The sequence below is a fragment of the Pogona vitticeps genome, chromosome 1 (genome assembly GCF_051106095.1).
Source record: "Pogona vitticeps strain Pit_001003342236 chromosome 1, PviZW2.1, whole genome shotgun sequence".
Lineage (NCBI taxonomy): Eukaryota > Metazoa > Chordata > Lepidosauria > Squamata > Agamidae > Pogona > Pogona vitticeps.
Genome location: NC_135783.1, coordinates 144,944,110 through 144,969,618, shown reverse-complemented (window position 1 = coordinate 144,969,618; position 25,509 = coordinate 144,944,110). Strand labels below are relative to the sequence as shown.

General features: G+C 39.8%; 1 protein-coding gene across 3 annotated transcripts in view; it reads right to left on the bottom strand.

The window, feature by feature from the left end:
- The window catches only part of KLHL29 (kelch like family member 29), a 496,878-nt gene that overhangs the window by 264,811 nt on the left and 206,558 nt on the right, over nucleotides 1-25,509 (bottom strand). The window lies entirely within an intron of this gene.

Genomic DNA, 25,509 nt, shown 5'->3' with positions numbered 1-25,509 from the left:
TTTTTCAGTCTTCAGGTGGGCATTCCCTGAGGAAATGATTTTTAGTGTTTTTTTTTCAAAAGATGTTTCAGTATCCATAAGCAATTTTACATAATTAAAATGGGAAAATGAAGGATTTAGCTTTAGCTCTGACAACAGAGGGCCGCTCTTATCAACCTGATTTAATCCAAAACATTGTTTGGCTTTTGTTGGTAGGCTGGAATTGTTAGTGGAGCTTACCCAACAGGGCTTTTAAAAAGATGTTTAACACCCGCCATCACGCACTCAAGAGCCCCCTTCTAAAGTCAGAAATTTGAAGTCACTGATGAAACTCAGCTGGAGGCAAGATCTTCTCGAATACAGGAACGATATTAAGAACCTCAGATATTCCCCTGGGACTACAGGACGGTAGCTGAAACAGGAAATACATTGGATAATAGGAAAAATAGAATCTTTAATGTCTGCATTGGTAGCCATGTTAGTCTGCTACAGCAGTGGCACCATGTGGCAGCTTTAAGGCTAACAGATGCATTAAGCTCACTATATAATAAAACTGTTAATGTGAAAGATACCCTATGACTCAACAGTCCTATTGCATGAGAATCTGGGTATGCACATAAACCCTATTCTCTATTCCATCCCCACCTAGAAGTGATGAACATACAGGTTTGAAGAGGAGAATGTAAGCGTATTCAGCTCAACATGCTTAGAATGACCATGTGACTCTGCCTTCATCTGGGCTCCCAATCATGTGACTACTGTGTGTTGAACAAGACATACTTAAAGCTTCTCCTTCAGTCTTTGCATCTCAGTTAGTTCTAGGTGAGGAAGGGGGAGGTGTCCAGGTTTACATGCATCACCACATCAACACCATGGTTGAAGTCATACCCAGTCTCTGGCTGTTAACACTAAACAGGGCTTTTGTTAACCTCCTAAATTAGTCATCATTCCTGACAGTAAAGGAATGGACCTCAATAGATGGAAAACCTTGGCATCTGAGTTTTCAGCCAGGAGGCAGGTGGTGCATCATGGCCTCTCCCAATTTGAAGAGACCCTTGTCTAGCAGGCCGAGGCAAAGAGGCAGCCCTGAAACCAGCAAAATCAGGGAGCTGGATTGTATTTGTCTTCCGTGTGGAAGGGATTGTCGCACTCAAATTGACCTTCTCAGACACACTAGTCCTCTACTCAAAGCACATTACCATAGTCTCTCGAGACTGAAGGATGCCTAAACCAAATCTAATCACAGTAAAGTGTGGAAAAGCAGAATTCAGCAGCCAGTTCTTATCTTTGAAAAACAAGTGGCAGCTGACAGGTCAATGTATTGACTTCTCTCACCTTTTAATTGACACAGTTTGCAAGACTTCTTAGGGCAGTGCTTCCCAACCTTGGGTCCCCAGATGTTCTTGGACTACAAGTCCTAAAAATCCTGGCCACCCAATTAATGGTGAAGGCTTGGTTTAGGGCCTATTTTGTCTCTGTAGTAGCCAGCAGGGGGCCGCAGGGTACAGAAGTTATCCCAAGAAAGCTCCAGTTGGTGAACCCTATGTTAAACTATAATTTAAGAAAATAAAACCACATTACGTATACCCCCTCACAATAGCCCCATTCCACTGCTGCCATACCTCTGTCCCCTGAATGATGTAAAACCAAAGGTAATACTTTGTTGATTCATTTTCCTTCTCTGTACAGAGTGAACTGAACACAGACATCCTTGCTTCTCCTCAAAGCACAACCCAGTTTAGAACAGACGGGTCTCCAAGGAATAGGCTGACCGCAGAACTGTCATCTTGACATAGGAAGGCATTCAGCCTCCGAGGTCTGCTGACAACAACAGACATTATCTGACAATAAAAGAACAAGGAGCGGGCAGTGTCCTGCTGAGGGCCCAAAGGTCCTTCAGCATTAGCACAGAATTTTTAGGCCCTTAGCATTTTCTCTCTCCTTAATTTCTCCCACTTCATATTTGTAACAATGATGCTATTTAACACATGCCAGTATGAGTAAGTTGATTCTTTTCTCCGATGTGCTTTTATAAAGAAGCTCATGTTGCCCAAGCCTGCCTAGAATTCATTAAACCAAATTCCCTTCCATCTGGTGGAAGCTTACACAGTTGTTGAAAAGCTGTCAGGACAAACTATTGTCACTGCAACCTTTTATGAACCAACCTATTATTTTCATGACAAAATGTATTTCAACAGTCTTCTAATACTTACTCTCAATTATGTCTTATATCATTCGATGCTGAGCACTGCAGGCCTCAAGATCACATACCGGAAGCACACTCTTTCACTAGAGTATATTGATCTGGTATGCATCCACTATGAGGATGTTTCAGTAGAAGCTACACGTGAAGGGATGGATAGGCATTGAGGGTTCTTCTGAGGATGAGTACAACTCAAGGCCATGTATTGATTTTAGGCCTAGAAACAGAAGAATTCTTCTACAATGCATTCTTCTCTTATCAAAGGTTAGATATCACAAGAATTTTAAGTAAACACAACAGCAATTATTATACAGTAATCCCTTCCACCTGTACCATCACCTCTTCTTTCAATTACTGATGAAAGGGAAAGAGAAAATAACAATGTCGGATTGTGTGTATGTCACCCGGCTTCCCTTTTGGAAGGTCCAGGCAGGTCACAAAAGAATGATGTCTCTTAAAAACAACCTTAGAATCTAAAACAAAACCACAAAACATCAACCCATGAAGAAATCAACAACAGGAATAAAGTATTTAAAATATGTGTTGTTGTTTTTTAAAAAAGACGACAATAACAACAACCCCACATCAGTTTGAAACCATGTATCAAACACCTTCCTTCAGAGAAAGTCCTGCAGTTAAGGAAAAGACCCCAGCTGGAGAGTAAAAACTTGTAAAACCAGCTGGAGATGTGTTGGTCTCAGATTTCACCTCAGGGTTACAGAATCAGTTGTATTTCTTCAAATGTATAGGCAAAGGGATGCCAGTCACTTAATGAAGCCTTCAGTGCCCTACAAAGATTCTGGTTGTGGGGAGTGGGAAACAGCCCCCCCCATTCTGCTGACGGAAAACATTCTGTCAGTGGGAGGAATTAAGTGGATACCACTCAGACTCTGAATAATGCCCCTGTGCAAGATGTATAGACTGCTGATAGTATGTGAGATACTACATTTTAGCTGATCTCAGATACCATCTAGATTTTTAGAAGGTAACTTATAAATACTGATAGGCAACTAATTGGGTAACTTTTCAACACACTTACACAAGAAGCAGGTTTAGATTGCTTTAAAATGTTCAGTCTCAGAGTGTCAGTCTTGTGTCGATATTGATAGGACATGGCTGCAATCCTGCAGTTATAACAAGTTGAAGAGAAACGAACAAGCAAATGTTGTATAGGGTGCAGCTACATCAAAACAAAATACTGACAAAGCCTAGTCAAAAGTGTTCATTGTAATATGCAAAGTGTAATATGCACTTTGCCAGGATCCTTAACATGGTCTACATGTTCTCATCTTTCAGTAAAGTCAAGGTACCTGCTCCAGAGAATTATGTCCTCCCATTGTGACAATTTTAATACTAATTTATACAATGCAGTCAACTGAAGAAGTAGGAGTTACCAAGACCAAATAATATTGAGGATGTTGGGAATCCCTCACGGGGACACTAAATACTTACCACAAAATAATAATTTTAGAGTGGAATACTGCCTTCTCCCATCTGTCAGGAGATGAAGCCAATGTTAAGCAGCTGAACAACGTAATCCCATACATATAATTTTCTAACTTGCATGAGGGCAATGAAAATTCACCATGTACTGATTCGAATACTAGCCACTCTGAGGAAAGACTAAAATTCAAAAAAGTATAATTTTAAATAATTATATTCTGAAATATTAAAGGAGACATGATTTTTAAGAGCAATGTGCTTTTACTGAACATCTACAGAATATTAGAATCACCATGTAAGCAGGTTCGGGATTATTATTCTGTTCCTCCTCTGGCAACACAAACGATGACTCAGAATTATTAAATATAGAAGTTTTATTATGAACACAATTATTGTTTTTTCTTTACTAAACACTAACGAATTCTGTAAAGACAACTGGGGAGGGGAACTCTCCCAAAACCATAACAAAGATTTATCGTTATTCAAATCTTTTAGTAGTATATTTTTGCTTCCTTCTCTTCCTCTGTCGGAGCCCTCAGGAATCTGTTGCGTACCGCACACAGCGTTCCGCAGCACGGATGACGAGTCCAATCTCCCTCTTTCGCCACTTCTTTCATCATCTTGGGATCGACTGGGTGTACCGTCCGCCCGCGTCCTCGGCCTCTGGGGTACACTAAGACAGTCCATTCTTCTGGAATAATAGGTCTCACTTTCTCTCGTGCGGTTAACCCCTCGTCTTCTTCTAATTTGCTTGCCGTGGCTCTCTTCATAGGTATAGAAAAGGCTTGGGGTTCAACATCAGATCTTTCCTCGGTCAATTCTTGAGTCACAGTTATTTTTTCTGTCTCTCTTGACAATGTCCCTTCTTCGGTAGTTAGAAAGATGTTCACACTTTCCCTGTCCTCTTTCCTCACTCTCCTCTCCTTAGCTTTCGTTGCCTCTCTCTCCTCTAACCGTCCTAACTGCTCCTTTCTTTCCGCGCGATCTCCTTCGCCTCGAGCCCCTTTCCATACCTCCGCGCGACCTTCACTTTCCTCACTGGCGCGTGTCTCTAGTTCTTTTTCTTGCTCATACACTATCCCTTTTGTTGGTTCTATCTCCTGTTTGAGGGGACAGCTCACTCTTGGTTTCTTTCTCTGTCTCCTCCTCACACACCAATGTTAAGTTTTCCTAAAGTTTTTACTACTGTTACTTTCAAAACATATTCCCAGAGGATGTTGTTAGACTATTGCCACAGGCAACAAGAATCTATCTTTTTAAAAGTACATTAATACTCCAGAGTCCCAAAGGCCTTCCCAGCTACTACATATATAATGAATGTCTCTCACAGGGAAGTATGCATAGCTCTGACTAATTGTATCCTGTGAGTGCCAGGTGTATAACAAGAAACTGCAAAACTTGTGTACAATGTACACAAGAATCTAAAATAATAATAATGAATTAAAATTTGAAATGAACCACTGTTACTGAACATATAACTATATGGAACGGGTGAGCAACCCAAAGCTTAAACCAGAAGACAAGATGCAATGGCTAAGAAAGAAGAAAGAGAAAGAAAAGATTGGATGATCATGGGTTCACTCTTTATTTAGAATGGGGTCAGCCATAGATAATTATTGGCTAAAATCCTGTTACACAAATCATGTAAATTTTGACATAAAAATCTTCACAGCCATTATCTGCTGCAAGCTGAGTTGTGCATACAACAGATAATATTCTAGATAACAGTATACAACAGATTATGTACATGAAGATTTTTTAATTTACGGCAATTTGCTTCCAAAAGTTAAGCTGCTTGTGTAACTTTTCGTAATATGAATAGAATCTTGAGAAGTGTTTAATGTGCAACAGGATTTCAGCCATTGTCTACAGTCAAGGGTATTAAAAAGCAAGATGACCACTGCTGTTTGACATGGTTTTTTAAGAAGCAGAATGGGAGTCTTCTAAAATGAAGTCTCTGTACAATGGTGCCTCCCATTACGATGTTAATTCGTTCCAGTGAAATCGCTGTAGAACGAAAACATCATAAAGCGAAATTAAAAAGCCCACAGAAACGCATTAAAACCCGATTAATGCATTCCTATGGGCTTGAAACTCACCGTCCAGCGAAGATCCTCCATAGCTTGGCCATTTTCGCTGCCCGTGCAGCGAGGAATCCATCCCAGAAAACAGCGGGCAGCTATTTTTTTTTAACCAGTGACCATTCTGAAACCGCCGATCAGCTGTAAGAAAATCGTCATTTTGCGAGAATCGGTTGCCGAAGCACGGAACCGATCATCCGAAAGCGAAATTCTCCCATAGGAAACATTGTTTTGCGATCGCTTTTGTGATCACAAAAACTTCATCGTTATGTGATTTCATCGTAAAACGGAGCGCTCGTCTTGCAAGGCACCACTGTATTTTAATTCTAAAGTGGGGAATTAAATCACAGATGATAAAAGGTTCATTGCACTGCACTGCTCTGTGTCCAGCATTCAGCTTGCTACATTACTGTATATGGTATGAAAGTGATGTTTGCTGAACACAAAAGACAGACACATCAATCCAGAATGGAAACTTGTGAAGCTTACATAAATATGTTCAAGGGAATGGTAAATCGCTTCTGACTAATGTATACTTAGAAAACTTTGGAAAGGATTGTTCTTATCATGAGGAGCCTCGCGGTGCAGTGGTTAAACTGCTGTACTGCAGTCAAAACTGTGCTCATGACCTGGGGTTCAATCCCAGGTAGCCGGCTCAAGGATGACTCAGCCTTCTATCCTTCCGAGGTTCGTAAAATGAGTACCCAACTTGCGGGAGGAGGGGCAATGTGTAGCCTGCATAATTAACTAGTAAAGCGCTCAGAAAGTGATTAAAGTGCTACTGTGTTTCCCCGAAAATAAGACATAAAATTAGTATATAAAAATTATACTAATTTTTGCTCCAAAATGCATTAGGGCTTATTTTCAGGGTTGTTTTATTTGTTTCACTTAACTGGGGCTTACTTTTGGGGTAGGGCTTATATTACGAGCAACCTGAAAAATCATGTTCTAGGGCTTATTTCCAGGTTAGGTCTTTGTAGCATTCACCCTTTTGTTAGGTATAAGTTATGTATTATTCATGTCTATGCTAATGTGGTTGAGAGGTGGAGCCGAGAAGTTAAAAGGCGGAGCCTCAGAGTCAGTAGGAGGCAGTCAGAGTGAGAGCTAGTCAGAGAGAGAAGGAACAGATACTAATAGAGTTAGACATTGGTTAAGATAAATAGAGAAGGTGGAAATTATATGGCAAGAGGATAGTATGTACATCTGAAGAACTTCTGTGATTAATAAATTGGCTTCACTTTAACAAATAACTTTTGTTTGCATTCACGATACAAGTGTCTGATCAAACGTCATTTATTTCGTGGATGGAGGTAATCCACTGGTGGCAGTGAAAGGAAAACAACTGGAACCTTAGTGAGGCCACAAAATGTAGGTGCCTCAAGAAGGTGAACGTCACAGTCTTATTTTTGGGGAAACACGGTATGGGGCAGTATAGAAGCAGCACACTTTGCTTTTTTGCTTTTAAATCAGAATAAACTTGAGAACACATAATTATTTATGGTTAAGGTTTTCACATTGCCAACCAATGTGAATGTAACCCACTACTCCCTTGTTTCTCAAATGAAACTAATGGTTATTTTTAGTTGGATGCTATCCATATGCTCAAGCCATACCTGGCTTTGGTTTTGGAATGGACCAGGGCTAAGAGGCTCAACCTGAGCCCGGACAAGATAGAGATTTTGTTCCCTGGGAGGACCGTCCAACAGGTTGGGGGAAAATATCCCTAGACTGGACAGTGTTGCCCTCCCATTTAGGGACGAAGTTTGTAACTGGCATTTTTCTGGATCCGGCTTTCTTGGGATTCTGATCACAACTGTGTCCAGATCAGCCTTTAACTAGCTGAGGCTCATTACACAACTCAGCCCCTACCTAGACAAGGGTTTCCTCAGGATGCTGGTGCAGGTAATGGTTGTCTCCTGGATCAACGACTAAAGCGCCTTTTATGTGGGTCTTCCCTTGAGGCTGACCTGGAGACTACAATGGGTCCAGAACACAACACCCAGATGGGTGACTAGTGTGAGGAAATCTGATCACATCGTTTCACTGGTTATCTCCACACTGTTGTGTCCCAGACCAAGTTTAAATTTTTAATGATTATGCATGAAGCCCTTTATGGTTTGGGATCACGTTACTTGTTGGAGTGTCTCTCCGTAATGTCATCTACCTGATCCACCCGTTTCTCCCAGCCTATGCTCCTTCGGATAGCCACTCTGAGGGAGGCCTGAAAGTAATTGACAACAAGTCAAGTCTTCTTCACAGTGTCACTGAGTTTGTGGAACCAGCTCTCGGTGGAGCTACACCTGCCCCCCTCTCTGTTAACATTTAGAAGGAAAATGTTACTTTTTAGGGAGGCTTTCCTCACTGACCCTGTCTGATTTTATGCTTCTTGTCCTGATATTATATAAATAAACGGCCTCTGGTGCCACCTGTTTTATTCTGTTGAATATTTTAATTTGTTGTTGTTTATTCATAGTTTTATTAGTGTATGTTGTATTTATTGTTGTAAACTGCCCAGAATAGTGCATCACACTAATGGGGCAGTATATAAAACTCAATCAATCAATCATCTACTACTTCAATCAATCAAGTTATTTTTAAAAATTAAAGTGGATGTTCTTCACTTAGTACCACCAAACGCAGTGAGAGTCCACAAATGAACCACATAATATTCCTTTTCCAATGTCAATTGAAGCACTTTGCAAGTATATATTTTATGATTTTTTGATATTTGTAAGCCGTCCTGAGTAAGACACTGTCTAGGGGGGGCTGGGTAAAAAAAAAATCTAATAAATAAATAAATAAAATACAAGTAATTAAAAGTTACAGTTAAAGTGCAAAATGAGTGTGGCTACAGTCAAAACATAATGTTATAACTTAATAGTTTTTTGGGGGGGGATATAAATAACTACTTACTTGCTGTTGTTTATTTCCAAGCTCTGGATATGAATTACTGTATTAATTTCCACAGTTTAGCACATACTACTCTATTAAAATGCTCAGTAATAATATCAACAAAAAGCATAAAGGTTGAGCAACCTGAAACAATAGGCAGCTACCCAATTTGCACACATCTGATTGAAACCACATGTTTCAAAAAATGGTGTCATGATTCCTGCTTGGAAAACAGTATAGCAGTGTATGAGATTTATAAATGTGCACAATGATAATAAGACTACAAATAAAAGCATGGAGTAGAGTGGATAGAATACCTAAAAGTAAAAATACAATTAATGGACATATTAATTTCTTACTTTTGATGTTGATGAGAATTACTGTACAAGGATTACTAGAGAATCAAGACCACAAAAACTGGAGCCTTGAGGTAGGATGAGGGGAAAGAAAAGTGTCAGGAAACTCAAAGGGTTAAGTTTTGTACTGGAACACAATCCAAATGTCTTTTATTTAAAAACATGCCAGGGTCTTAACCACTATTTCAGTTGATTTCAAGGACCACTGAAGCAGAAAGGAAACAATCTAGAGAGACTTAAAAATAACAAATCTCTAAAACCAGATGGAAGTTATCCCAGAGTATTAGAGAAGATCAAGAGAAAACTTTTTGGCTACTGGCAGTCATCATAACAGCAGCGTATGATAAAATCCAGATGGAATTTGAAAAAGAAATAAGGTACAAGGTTAATACAAAATGAAGAGAGGGTAAGAGAAGTTAATGTAAAATTAGCAAACTATTTGATATGGTGATGTATTTGAATATTTCCAAGATATGTCTCTAGTGGGGAAAATAAGTTTGTGCCTATTACATTTGCTCACTCAAAACTTCTCATACTTACCTCCAAGCCTACCTGCTTTATCATTTATCACCTTTTTGCCGGGTGGGTTCCAAAATGACTAACAATATATCAACATTATTTAAAATAGACTTAAAAAATTAGAAGACAATAACATCCTTTAAGATTCTACTACAACTACCTCCCACACTACCTACCCTCTCAGGGTGGCGGGACACACCACAAGAGCTCTGTTTAGGATCTCAAAAACTCCGAGCAGGTCCACATGGCAAGGGGTGGTCTTTCACATATCTTGATTCTAACCTGTTTGGCAGTTTATATAGGTCTAAATTTGCATCTTGAATTGAGCTGGGAAGCAAACAGAAACCCAGTGTAGTTGGTTCAAGAAGCACATGGTCTCTAAAACACACATGAGACAACAGCCTGTCTGCTACAGTTCACACCAGCAACAGTTCCCAGACACTTTTCAAAAGCAACCCCAGATAGGGAAAGAGGTGACTGCAGGCAGAAAAAGAACTTGAGCCCACGAAGTACAAACCACGTTAGAGACAGAAGCTGTATTTGCACTGAATGCTAAAGCATGTTTCAGACCTACATGGATGAATACAGTGGGGTCTTGACTTGAGAACTTAATCCGTATTGGAAGGAGGTTCTCAAGTCAAAAAGTCTGTAAGTCAAGTCTCCATTGACCTACAGTGCATTGAAAACTGATTAATCCCGTAACAGGCCGTTTTTGTTCCATTTTGGTTTTTTTCTGGTCTGTAAGTCAAATCTCAGTCTGCAAGTCAAACCTAAATTTTGCAGCCAGAGAAGTCTGTAACTCAAAAAGTCTGTAAGTCAAGCCATCTGTAAGTCAAGGGTCCACTGTATTTTAATACTTTTTAAAAATGACTATGGTAAAAAGATAGGAAAGAACAAAACAAAACTGCTGATAAAAACACTCCATAAAAATAGACACACAACCAAAATTTATACATAGTAAGTATACAAATGACAACTTAGTATGGATGTATTTCTAGGCATTTGGAAGCCTTTTGTAAAAGTTTATATACACTTGTCCAAAGAAAGTTCTGACTTCAAAATCTCTAATCTCTCCTTTCCTTTTCCCACATGGCCAAACATTCTGCTTTAGTTTTTAAAGATATTGACTCAGGCTTGTTTTAAGCTTGGATCCTTGATTCTGAGAAAGAGCAAAACACATTTTAGATACCATAAGGTTGGTTCATTTTTAGTCATACCTAAAAAGTGGATCCATTGGTTCAATGGGGCTTAAGATACTCAATGGACCTACTAAAAGTATGACAAAATAGGAACCAATCTATATACAGTAAATGGTAGAAAGTATTAAACAGCAAAACAGAGCAGGAGACATGAAAGCTTCAAAAGCCATATAAGCACAAGGTGAGAGGTCAGAAAATGTGTCTTACGAATAAAAGGAAAATACTCAATTTATAAGCAGAAAAGTGATTTTTCTTTTAATTGGCAGCATGCTAATGATGTACCTGGACAAACATATAGGTGTACAAGTTGATCACATCGCTACTGTTCAGATGCCACATCAACGCAGTTTGGTAATATAACAAAAAGGAAAAATAGTTTAAATTTATTTAAAGCACTTTCATGGTAACCATTATCACTGATTTCAGGGCAGTGTATGGCATAGAACAAATACAAAGCCTGCAGAAACAAATTCATTCTATGAAAGAAATGTAAGTAACGAAACCTGTGTGCAATTAGATTAATAAAATGTATTTTCAAATCTTGGTATCTAAATGACAGCTGCATTGATATTCGATGAAGTTCTTCGGAGAATGCATTACACAAACAAGGCGATTATCACAGCCTGATAAAGAGATCTGCATGTGAAATTTTACTGATGTGTGGTCCTATAGGATATATAACGGACGTGGTGGCGCTGCGGGTTAAACCACAGAAGCCTCTGCTGTAAGGTCTGTAGATCTTCAGCTGTAAGATCGAATCCATGTGACGGAGTGAGCACCCGTAGCTTGTCCCAGCTCCCGCCAACCTAGCGTTTCAAAAGCATGCAAATGCGAGTAGATAAATAGGGACCACCTCGGTGGGAAGGTAACAGCATTCCGTGTCTAAGTTGCACTGGCCATGTGACCATGGAAGATTGTCTTCGGACAAAAACGCTGGCTCTGTGGCTTGGAAACGGGGATGAGCACCGCCCCCTAGAGTCAAACATGACTGGACAAAAATTGTCAAGGGGAACCTTTACCTTTACCTATAAGATATATAATAGTCTGTGCTAGCTAGCAGAAATAAAACTGTACATAAATGGGAATAGTTCATGATGCCAGTTGTTAATGGTTGTTAAGGGTTTAAGATATTGATATTGATCCTTCAAATCCGCATACAGAGGCATTCTGTTTCTTAGATATCTATGTGTCCCCTGTTGGTTCACACAATGTCCCTGAAACTCTTTCAACTGCAATGAGTTTAATCTGCATTTAGTTAGCAGTTGCTTCCGCTCATGTAAGCTAATGAGGAGAGAGGTAACAATGAACCAAACTACGAATGAAAAAACCCATGAACTGGATTGGTTCATGGTTCGGTTCATAGTTTGGTTTGTGCATTCCATTTTGCCAAAACAAAACAGTGAACTTTTTTTCTGTCACACACTTCATTTTGGCAAAATGGATGCCTCCGTTGCCTCCCTACCTGGTCCTGCCACCTCCTCTTCCTCCTTCTCCACTGCCACCATCCTCAGAGATAGCTTGCTGTCTCTGCCAATGAGCACACCTATCACCTGTCACCTGACTGGCATGCCATATTTCTTATTGAAATGGCAACTAACTGCAAATGCCATGGCAGTCTAGATGTCAATGTTGTACAATCTTTTAACAATATCTTATCAGGCAGCCTCATACTGCTCCTTTGGAGATAGGCTAGGTTTAGGAGTAGTCCAGCTTAGATATAATTTTGGGTATCTTAGCTGCTCTAGAGCCCCTTCTCATTTCCTCATAAGTCCAAAAAAGAAAAAAGAAAAGAAAAAAAGAAAAAAAAAACCAAGGGTGAGGCCATCTACTAAACTATCTTGAGCCAAAACAAAACTTTGCTTTTTTAGCATTTTGGCTAAGATCAAGTATATGGCAACAGTTTTCTCTCAAATTTCTATGACAGCAAGTATATCACGCATTATAATAACACCACGGTGGTTACAGCTCTATACTTCTCCTCTTATAAAGTTCTGGCTTAAAATTTCATCCTGCAGAGGGTGACTCCATATGAAAACTGTACCCTAAAATAAGACAGAGAAAAGAACAAAGCTGCTTTGAGGATTAAGGAACAGAAGCTATGGATATCAGTTCAAGAAGCTTAATTTATATAGCTGAGAAAATACATGGGGAAAAAATCTTCTTAATAAAAGTAGTGTTTAAATGACAAAGTACAAATTCACTGGAGGGAAACAGAAGAGGAGCTGTCAGGTTTGGTGATATTCTGTAAGTGAGGTTGATCTAAAAGAAATGAAAAACAGGAGACCAATCTCACGGTCACCTGGTGCAGTTTTCTTGACTAGCTCATCCTAGAATGTGTATGGATCTTGGTATGTGCTCCAAATGGCAACAGATGGAGCCTGCTGACTATGGGATCGTGGATTAAGCACAATAAGCATATCAAGACAAAAGGTCTGAAAAACAAGCATACCATGTCCCTTTGAAATCATAAATACTATGAAATCATAGGCTAGCTCCTAGAGTGTAAACTGAAGATATATATTATAATGCGCATTTTGACCAAGCTATTTTACAGTGCTTCCATTTCAGTGTGTTTTTATATTACAGTCAGGCTAAATATATTTATCATTTGTATGCATTGTGCTTTAGTGATAGATACTGCTCTTTAACTACATTTTAATCTACCTTGTGTCCCAACCCTTGGAAAAAGGTGGCATGTAAATAAAATAAGAATAAGAGAAACATACTGTATCAGAGGTTCTAATCCAATGGTTCTCCAAATATTTGAATCTCAACTCTTGGTATCACTGACTATTGGCTGGGCTAGTTGGGATTTTTGGGAACTGAAGTCTAAAAGAACAGATCAAAGATTAAGAAATGCTACATTTTAGGAAAATAAATTTGGCCACATGTGGAATTTGAGCAAAAATGCAACCTAATTGATATCACATTTTACTTATTTCACTTTGGAGGGAAAAAAATCAATCTTGATTCTATACACCTAAAACTATTTAGCAGTTTTGTTTTGGATCAGTTCTCCAATTTCATGGAACTAAACTTCTTATTTAATATTTAAATTTTTACTAGTTGTGTTTTTCACACCACTTGTGGAGAATGGCAGCATCATAAAGCTCATAGGAAAGAAAACCTTTGATATCTAAACTAAAATAAAGTCACACAAATCAGAAGAGTTCCAAAGAAATCCAAATGACAAATGATGCACCCCATTCAGTTCTGCTTTCTTTTTTCATTTCTGAGTTAAACAGCAAATCACAGAGTTGGATTTGGAAATCAGTGAGCCTCATCTGAGTAAAGACCAGCCCCCCTTGGGACCACAGGGAACTGATTCTGGATACAAACCCCAAGCTGTTGAATCGGAACTTGGAAAATAGCACAAACCATTATTACAAGCCTAGCTGAAACTCCAGTATCAGCAAATTAGTTTTTTATTGGTTCAAATGTAATGGCTTACTACTAAAAAAGAACTGAGGGATAAACTGGCTAGCATGCATGGTGGGGAAGAGAGGAGACTGAAGCACAAGACCTATGTATTCACATATTGATGGAACAAGATTTGGTGCTATGATTGAGCCAACCTGCAGCAATCAGGTATGCTACTGTTTCATGTGGCAAACAATATATCCAACCAAGGCGTGTGATGTATGAGTTTGTAGGAATAGCTTAGAAGGAAAGTTAATCCCTTTGTTCTTCAAATTAATACCTACCTACTAATAAAAAACAATCTGAAAATGTTTTATCCCAGCACAAATATTTTGTGTCGTCCTACCTACTCTGATACGGGTTTTGAGATTAACAATTCAAGACACAGGAGTGGCTTCGTTTCAGAAGTAGATTAAATCAGCTGTGTTCTTGGCAGAGCAGAATGTGCACTGACAGGACGAAAATCTCTTTCTCTGCCCCAGCACCTGCCTGGCACATCTTCCTGATAATGGTTCTAAGATTGCTGCCATGTAAACAAATATTGCTGAGATAAACTATTCCATAGAATTACAACTCCGTAATGATTCCTGCTCTCTTTGTTGTTGAACATTAAGTCTCCACTAAGGCAGATAAAGATTTGTAGCCCCCCACCCCATTTGTACTCCTTCAAGTTTTCTGGTGCACTGAAACCCAAAGAAACAGTCGTAGGCGCCACTAGTTCAAATAGTACCTTCAACATTGCCCTTGGGGAAAATGCTAGATCGGCCTTTTTTTTTTTTCCTGCTTCAGCTCTTACCTAAAACCAGATGGAAGGTAAAGGTAAAGGTTCCTCTTGACATTTAGTCCAGTTGTATCTGACTCTAGGGAGCGGTGCTCATCCCTGTTTCCAAGCCGTAGAGCCAGCGTTTGGCCATTCCTGTGATCATGTGGACAGCGTGACTAGACACGGAACACCGAGACCTTCCCACCGAGGTGATACCTATTTATCTACTCGCATTTTTACATGCTTTCGAACTGCTAGGTTGGCAGGAGCTCGGACAAGGGACGGGACCTCACTCTGTCACGTGGATTTGAACTGCTGATTTTTTTGGCCTTGCAGCCCAGAGGCTCTGCAGTTTAACTCACAGGACCACCACATCCCAGATGTACAATTTGGTTAAACAGGTGTTGTTGGATTCCAACTCATTTAAAACTAGCCAGCAGTGCCAGAAATCAGGAATGATGGAAACTTCATGAGGAGTGCCACAGATTTCTCTGTGCTAGGGGGTAAAAATCTTAGAAAAAGCAGCAGTGGATGCTTCTCATGGTATGAAATGGCATGCAGGCAAGTGTGACTGGAAGGACCCTTTGTTCTTTCTCTTTAGTGTCAAAATGAACACACAGGAGTTCTATGACACACAAAACTACATCCTAAGGATAAGGAAGAATACGATTCCTTTTGTATGGAATTATTTTAGCAGAAATAGCAGTAGGTCACACTAGTTCAACTAACATATTCAACACTGGCTTTGCAGAATATGTTAGGCAGGCTTTTGTTTATCCCTCAAATTCTTAAACTAAGGTCTTTTGTGGCTGACCTGCATCCTTCAGCTGAGTAAAAATCTTAAAAGTTTCTGCCTAGCTCACATATATCTTTGGCTGACAGCTCTGTTGCATAGGGTAGTTCTAAATGCAAGTTAACTGTCAACACTGAAGCATCCATCCAAGTCTCTCACATGCTGCATGAGAGGAAAACTTAAATAGCACTAAGCTTTTGTGCTCCCTCTCTCCACCAAAAAATACTTTACTGTGGTTATTTACTTTTGAACTTCACTTTTATTCACTCAGGGAATCATGCTGACACTGAAAAAAAACTCTCATGGAAGGGCTAGACTACTAAATGATCCTAAGAAATGAGTGAGTTTCAGTCATGTAACTTGGTGCGAAGGAAGGAAGGAAATAAAAATACTGCAGTTTTGGAAATTGAATAGGTTAGATCTTCAGGACCCAAATACATCTCATAATCATTACTAATAGATACAAACTACAGTATTATCATATGAACACATCAAAGATTGTTCATTAAATGTCATTATATCAACATTCTAAATTCAAATAAAATAAAAGGGGCACAATTTAACTTTAGGCTGATTGTTTATAAATGAAAAGCTGAGTAACATGAAGACCAAACAGCCTTTCGGATAGGTTAAAAACCATTATTTCCTTTAAGTCATAATAAGGATTTTTAACAGTGTATACAAAATGTTTAAAGGCTTAACTCAAAACACATCTTAGAAGGAGAACTAATAGAACAAAAGGTCTTCCTTGATTTGTCAAATAATGACTTCAACTTTCTTTTGTTCCTCTGTCTTATCAATGTGGATGAATCATGAAAGCTGATGGCCACGTAAGGTTCGAGCTTCCCAGTTTATTGTCAGATATATCTCTGACTCATCCACTGATGACTGAAGAAATAAAGGGATCTGAATCCCCGTCTTGGCAGATATTACGTAACTGCGTAGATATTTCAAAGTAAAACCTACCAAAGAAAAATATATTGAGGGACAACACAGAATAAAAGAAATAGACATTTGCTGCATCACACATGATACTACACAAAGCACAATGGAACGATTAATCTGAGATAATTATTAGGACGGGATGTTGCAGAAATTTCTGTTCGGCTCTCCAACCACTTGTGTATCATTTTGCTAAGGATTCATCCTTGCCCCCACCCCCATCTACATGAAACTACAAGGAAAAACTGTACGGGAATCTGGAGTGTTTTGTCACCAATATGCAGATTAAATATTTTCTATTTTTCTTTTTCACCTAACATGGAAATGGGATTGACATTCTGAATTAGGGTTTGAAGGTAGCAATGAGCTAGATCAGGACTAATAAAGTGACACTTCAGCAGAAGACCAAGGTGCTACATGTGGGACATCTGAAGGATAAAGAGATTATTGGGAAATAGATCTGGGACATAGCCTTCAACTTGATAGAGAACAGACTCCTCTTTATGTAGTCACTGGGAATCACCAAAAAAAAAAAAAAAAAAAAATCTTAGATAATTGTCTAAGGAAGGGTTCACAAATACACATGAATGGTGACTAGAGACCGAATCAATTCGGGTCCCTTCATCTGAGTATCTCTGCATGGCAGCACAGTTACCAGGCAGACCCTCATCCCTTCCCCTGGACTGGCGGGTCTACTTACCTTTCATCAGGCTCTGCTAAGGTCCCGCTCCATTCTGGCAGGAGCTCAGCCAGCCCGTCCTTGCCTCCCCTGGTAACTGACCACTCTGACAAGGAGGCAGGATGGGATTCTCCCCACACAGCTGATGAATGGTCGGCTGCTGGGGGAGGCAGGAACAGGCCAGGTATGCTCCTGCCTGGATTGCGTGCTGCCAGATCAGAAGGACGACAGCAGTGTGCAACGAAAGTGGACCAGCCAGTCCAGGGGGGAGGGATGAGGGCCCGTATAGCAGCACAGCTATTCACATACTCAGATGACTATCGGATCTGTAATGGTGACATATGTGTGAAGAGAATGCATAGGAAAAAAGGAGATAATTTCAATATTATTTCATTTTACTTCAAAGGTTCACACATTCAGCTGTAAATATAGGTTGACCAATAGTCTATATGTCTTCATGAATACATCTTCAACCACTTTTCCACAACATACTGTATTTTTAAATGTGTACATCTCAAACTGTAATGTACTCCTCCAAAAGGAAAAACAAAACACTATGCTTGCACATAAATTATACAGAAAGGAGAGTAATGTTGTATAGCAACTCCATGTTGTGTGCCTCTATGCAGAGCAGTAAACATATATATTACATTATGCTTCCTTATTTCAGTGAAATTAGCTTGCCTCTTGCACATTATTTACTATAACCTAAAAAGAGGATTGCTAAAAAAAGGAGTTATTATTTTGACAGCAAGACCATTAGAAACCAAACAAGAGGCATTCATGTGTTTATTTCTTTCAGAGTATTGGGCAGGGGGAGACATCAACTTCATAACATTGTAAATCATGCTGGCTGAATTAATTATGGAATTTCACCTCTTTTTTTTTTCCCCCTGAGCACTCAAACAGTTTGATGAAATAACCTATTGAGAAATCAACAGTAAAAAGATTGCTCGGGCAAGCCATAAATAATAATGAAATGAGGATCACACGGATCATGTTTGCAGCCATCCCCCCTGGGGGGGGGGAACAAACAGGACTAGGAGAAAACCCATGGAATAAGCTGACCATATGGGTTTGGGATGCAATAAGGCAAGAACAATAGGAGGGAAGAGGACTCCAGAAAAGTTACATAAACAACTTCTGCATGCCAAATCCTATCTAGTTAACAAACAACAGGTGTCCTAATGGGACAATGTCAAATATATTATGTAACTTTACTTTCTATCTCATTTTCCAGAACAGCTACATAGTACATTAATGCAAAATGATGTTGTTATTCTACTAGAAGCTTCTGCCAACTCCATGAAGAAATGCCTTTTGTTGTGCTTATTAAGTAGATTGGTTGTATTCTTAATACCATCAAAGCAATGTACTTTGCATTCACTTGATTTGGAGTAACTACCATCCTGATTTTGTACTCTTAATGACTGATGCAGATTAGGAGTCCATCTACACTGCACAGTTTTACCTAGAGGAGCGTGAGTACTATCTGAGCTGATTGGGATCTGAGTATTTGGTGTACAGATTAGGACTAGCCCAGCCTGAATTGGTTTGGAAGCAGCCTGAACTGAATTGTTCCAGGATTTGTGCATGTAACTGTTTATTTCTGGATCCAAGAATGGGTGGCGGGTATTGCGAACTGGGAAAACAGAGGTCTATGATCTGGAATGGGGGGGGGGGTTTACTATGCAACACCATAAGTTTTAGCAACTGGGTGGAGTTCTCTACAAGTCAAAGCCTCTGCCAGATTCTTTTATTCCTTGCTTCCATTCCACCTCCAAGGAGATGTGTACTTGTACTCTATTCTTTGCCCAGCTCCCAGCCTTCCATGAATCCACCCAGCATCAGCCGGTAGCAAGCTTTTAAAAAAAATGCAACCAGGAAAAATATTCTCTGGTACTACTTTGAAAGTTAATCAACAATCCCACATTCATTCACAGGCAAATTCAGTCCTACATGCAATGAAGACTCACTGTAGCTGCCTGAAAGAAAAAGAAATAATGAAATACAAATTCTAGAATGATGCCAGTCTGGGTCAGTGATTTAGTTTCCTCCCTTTGCCATGCCTGGATGTGAAATGGCTGATCAGTTGCTGGGAGCATACAGAGTCTGGTGAAGTCTTAGCTACTGGAGTTTCCTGGAGAGGTTTTGGCTTTTGTTGGGACTTTAGCTATCAATCTCGTTCTACTTTGACAACTCGTTGTTTCACTACAGAAACAGACACGACGTATTCCTCCCTCCACACCAATCCAGTATTTCCAGCCTGAAAACTTCAGATTTGTAGGGGCTCAGAAATGATCTTGGAGGAGAACAGAAGCTTCTGCTATCATGCTGTAACTGATCCAGAAATGCACAAATACCTGTGTTTTGACCTATTTGGCCACTTCTCTCACTTGAATTACGGCAGAGAATTAGAACTACTTCACCAAATTACAGATGACAGAATTTCATAATGTGGAGCTGTAGCAATTAAAGTCGTATCAAACTACTTTGAAATAGTATAGGAAAGTGTAACACAAGTATGCTCTTTTTCTAGATGGAACTACTGTATGCTTCTCTTTAAAGAGAAGTGCTTCTGGACCCAGCTTTGATCTTGGATGTCCAAATCACAGCTTGGAAGCACCACATTAACACGTTTTAGTACCTGGGAGAAAACCTGTTACTTTCAAAAGTTTTCAGAGAGAATGAGACAAACATAGGGGGGTAGGCACGAATTGCATTACTCTTAATGTTTACTTGTCAATGAAGAAACGTTATAGGACAGGTAATGAGCAACGCAAATCAATGACTAATAAGACATTAGTAATCAAAACCACAAATCCCATGCTCTGTTTCAGATGCCAACCAGTACGAACAGTGATCCTACGTGACCTCGGCTGGTACACTAGAGGAAATCTTCCTGGATATAAGAGATAACTCTGTTGCCCCTCTCTTCTAGAAATGTATCTGAATAAACAACTTGCCCCAAACTGACTTTCCCCCTTGAATTTAATATCTCTCTAAAGAATTCAGCCTTGTGTTAAATACATTCATGCAGGAATCGCTAAGTAGATAGATAGATAGATAGATAGATAGATAGATAGATAGATAGATAGATAGATAGATAGATAGATAGATAGATAGATAGATAGATAGATAGATAGATAGATAGATAGATAGATAGATAGATAGATAGATAGATAGATAGATAGACAGACAGACGGACGGACGGACGGACGGACGGACGGACGGACGGACGGACAGACGGATGGACGTGTCACACTGTTTGGGCATTTTAATCACTAATCATTTGTTTTAAGAGATTATCATTATTTCTGTAGAGGCTTGCCTAATGAGGAGGAGAGGTGGTACTCCTCCCCAAACTCTATGAACTGGAAAGGCAAAGAGAGACAGAGATCTGCGTGTGATGCATAGACACCATGACAACAAATCGGATGAGTTTCTGTTAAACAGCTGAAGACAAGAAAACATCAGAAGAAAACAAAGACCTAAACATGGACATCTACTCCAAGGTAAATTTCTACAGATGACGGATTCCGAAAAATTAATCTGGGGTCCCTGCCTGCTTGTTGTGTCACTATGACACTGATCAACTGGATATGTGCTGTTTCGATGACTATATAATGTTTGTGTGTGAATCTAATACAATGAATCTGCAGTACTGTACAAGGTCTTCCAGCAAACACTTTAAAATATGCATGAAACACTGAGTAGCAATGGACTGTGAACACTGTTTAAGAGTACACTCCAGTGGAGTGATAAATGACAGTCAAACAGTGTCATCTGTTCCAGCTGACCTTTCCAAGCACCGAAGTCAGTGAAGTCAGAAAAATAAATAAATAAAAAATAAAAGGCAGGCAAGCTGTATTCTGGATGAAATTCATGATCTGCTTACAGTGGAAGAAGTCGGCATTTAGAGGGTTAAAATAAAAAGCACCTTTTTGAAAAACAAGGAAATTGAAACAAAGCACAGGCTAAGGTAGTGAGAAATGACCAAAAAAGGGTAGGGAGCTTGGCTTTGATGACTAGCAGTTTCATCTTTCCCCTATGAAGATTAAACTGAGAGTGTGAAAAGGTTACCACATTGTCTTGCACCTGCATTTCTGCTCAGTCCACTTAGGTGCTAATTACATTACCGCAGGTCTAACATTAGATTGTCTCCTTTTATTCTGATATAGCATGAATGTGTCAATGGGATTGCATTGTGTGTTTGCTTTCTTGTCTAGGCTTTGAGCAATTAGGTTCCAGTTAGTTTCAGCTAACTAAATAAGAACTACTTTTCTTTCCCCCTCCTCTTTTTAGCCTATGGGTTTCAGAGTTTCTCTCTTCCATTTGTCACATGCCTTGCTTGGCCTGTCATCTTGTTGTTTTTGTTGCTGCTGCTGCTGCTACTGCACAAACGAAGCCCTCTCCAAAATAATCTGATCTTCAATGTAAAGAGTGCACTTTCCTCAGCTAGGAACTAGTTTAAAAAAGAAAAAAAGAAAAAAGGATAAGCAAAATTTGGAGATAGGTTGTTCATTCCTCACCTGTTTTAACAAAAGGAAGCATGCCATCCCAACTCACTTTATTATAAAACAGTGAAGAATGTATTTCTTTTCCTCAATCTCAGAAATAATTTAACTTGGGAAACTACCGTATTTTTCCGTTTACAAGATGACCCAAAGTATAAGACGAACCCCCTTTTTCTAAGCCCAAAATTTAAAAAGCAGGGATCAAAAAGGTAAAGAGGTAAAGGTTCCCCTTGACAATTTTTGTCCAGTCGTGTTCGACTCTAGGGGGCGGTGCTCATCCCTGCTTCCAAGCCGTAGAGCCAGCGTTTTGTCCGAAGAGAATCTTCCGTGGTCACATGGCCAGTGCGACTTAGACACGGAACGGTGTTACCTTCCCACCGAGGTGGTCCCTATTTATCTACTTGCATTTGCATGCTTTCGAACCGCTAGGTTGGCGGGAGCTGGGACAAGTGATGGAAGCTCACTCCGTCGCATGGATTCGATCTTACGACTGCTTGGTCTTCTGACCCTGCAGCACAGGCTTCTGCGGTTTAGCCCACAGCGCCATCACGTCCCTCACAGGCCTTTTGCTGACCTCCATGCCTTCTCAAAAGGTGAGGGGCGTGGGCTTTAGCAAAAAAGGCAGGGCAGCCTTTGCTCCCTTTCCTTTGCTAACAAGGCAGGAAGTGGTGCCCCAGCGCACGCCTCCTGCTGCCTCCACCACAGGGAGGGGACAAGGCAGGCGGGGGGGAGGCAGCAGCCGGAGGCGTTGGAACGTTTGTGAATGCTCCTTGGCCTATGCCTCCTGCTGTCTCCACCCCTGGAGGGGACGGAGGGGACAAGGCAGAAACTGAGCTGAGCCTCTCAGTCTCGCTGGAGGTGGTGATCAGGCTAGTGGGGGGGGGGGAAGGGAAGGCAGGCATCAAGAGGCTCCGGAGCACATGTGAATGCTCCTTCACCTCTGTCTCTGCCTCCTCCTGCTGCCGCCGCCTCAGCCACGGAGGGGACAAGCCGTGAGCTCTGAAAGAGGCAACTGGGTGACAGCGGCAGCAGCAAGAGGCGCCCAAGCGGGTGCGCACGCACGACTGCTTCCTTCCATTTATAAGATGACCCTCAATTTTTTCTTCTAATTACTTTAGGAAAAAGTGTCATCTTATACACAATAAAATATGGTAATTTTTTGGTGTTTAATGTGCAACATTTAAAATTACAACAATGCTACTTTATTGCATGACTATTAAAAGGCAGAGCCACCTGAGGTTTGTACCTTTTTTTTGCTTGCTGTGTGTGCTAAGCTTCTCAAAGGAAAACAGACATTTTGTGTAAATTGTGCTGAGAATGACAGGAAATTACCTGGTATCTCATTCTCATACTTGAAGTAAGATTTCTTCTGAGGGTTCAAGAATCTTTCTTAACCATAAATGAAACAACTTGTGAAATTTCTTCAAATCTCTGTTGGGAACTCTGTGACTGCCACTTTGAGCTCCTTTATGGAATAAAGTTGGTGTATGTAACACATACTAAAGAGTTACATACTGGTTTCACATCCAATTACTTCTAGTTTTGAATAAGGATAGAAGGATAAAAGGCAAGCAAACAAAATAAAGTGTTGTCAGTGATTCAGACTACAGTACTCTTAACATCATTTGTTGTCTACTGCATCCCTAACATTGCTTGAGAGAGATAAGGATGTAAAGGTTAATGGTGAGATCGGTACTGTATGCAAGTCCTTTCAAGAGAAAGAAACAAGATCTATATTGCAGAACACAATAAATATTTCCTTCTTCACATATCTGAAGTCTTTGCAGTACTTGGTCCTCCAAATGTCATCTGGCCAACAAACATGCATAGATGAGAAGCCAAATGAATAATATTTGATCACTATTAATGGGTCTCTGGATAACACTGGAATAACATGTGTTATGGTAAAAGGGGAGAGAGACTAAAATGAAAAGGAAAAATGTATAACCTCTTATCCCAGTAAGAGATGATCAAGTGAGACATTTAATGTACAGTATCAACTTTTCCTCCTTATTTCTCCAGTCCAACATGTTTGTCTGAGCAAGAAATTAATTAATTGACTCTTAAGAGATAACGTAGACACTTTTGTGAAGAAGAAACGTATAGGAATTAAGCCTTAAGAAGTAAACTTGATTGTGTGTCAGAGGGGTTTTTGAAACACTAAGAATGCATCTTACAGGGTAAGAAAGCAAATTCCTTTCTTCTTTAAAACCATCTAAAGCAAAGGGTGCCAAAATCACGTTCTGCTGTGGGCATGAAAATCTTTTGCATGGAAGGAGGACCATTTTGCTTGGAGAAAGTTCCAGTGTACACTGGACCAATCCATATGCCAATCAACACCATGATTGAGCATTCAATGGAATGACCAGAATGAGCCCAGGAGAGGTATCTTGTTTGTACATCATCCCTTCTCTTCTCCTCTTCTCATGCAAGTGAGAGAAGAACTTTGATTTTCCATGAAAGCTGGCTTGTTGTTAGATGTCAATGAACCGCTGCATTTGCACACAGACATTGATTAGTTTAGTGACCCAGCTAAACAATCCATAGTTGCAAGCTGGTTTAGGAAATCATCAGAGTGTTTTTTTCAACTATAGGACTGTGCCAAACCAGCTTTCATTAAACAACAAGCAGCACAAGTAAAACATGGAAAATGAAACACAAGCTATGCTGAAGTCCTCGTTCTTCCATAATACTAAGAGAAGGAGGGGAGAAACAAATGAATGTGAAACTTCACTCAGGGTAATTCTAGCACATGCATATAGCTTAAACCATTGTTTGTTTCTTTAAAATATTTTTACCCTGTCTTTCTCCTTAGAAAAGGAGCCAAGGTGGCTTACAGCATTTAAAGATAATATTTAAGAACAAAACAATGAGTACAGAAAGGTGGTCTACATCATTAGAAGGCAATATTTAAATCGATAAACACAAAGTACAGTACAGAAATATTAAAAAGGAACAAACAAAATACTCTTCTTAGAAATGGGAAACACAAGCAATGCTATGAACACAATCAAAGCAGTGATGCATGTTGTGTGTGAACCTGTTCATTAAGTAATTAAAGATACAAAAGCTCATAACATAGAAGAAAATCGAGAAGATATGCTTTCCCACTGGCAACATTTCAGTATACACTACTACTACTACTACTACTACTACTACTACTACTACTACTACTACTACTACTACTACTACTACTACTACTACTACTACTACTACTGTAAAATACAGTATCTTATTCAAAATTTGAAACATTAGTCTGGTTTCCTTGCCTCAAGTTTGATTATCTAAACGTTACACTTTCAATGAAGTAAAACAATTTCAGAACAAAGTCTAGAACTAGCAAAGCTGTACTTTATTCTCTTAAAACTGAAATCGCTGTCATGTTGCACTGCAGTAATCATGTTTTTGAGAAGCCATATTGCAATCAATGCCGGGGATAAAAAGGAAATCGGCATCTGAGATCAGGGTGGAAAGATATGCTGAGCTGGACAGGCAGAAGCTAAGATCCAAGAGATTTTGCTCCCTGAAACAAAAAAAGGAAGCAGGTTCTCTCTCACATTTTCATATTCTAAAGCTGATTGGGCTGGCTACTGAATTTTTCCTCAAAACTGGTAATGAGAATGTCCCTTAGTGCAGTGGTCCCCACCTTCGGCCTCTAGATGTTCTTGGACTTCAACTCCCAGAAGCCTTCACCACCACCTCTGCTGGCCAGGATTTTTGCGA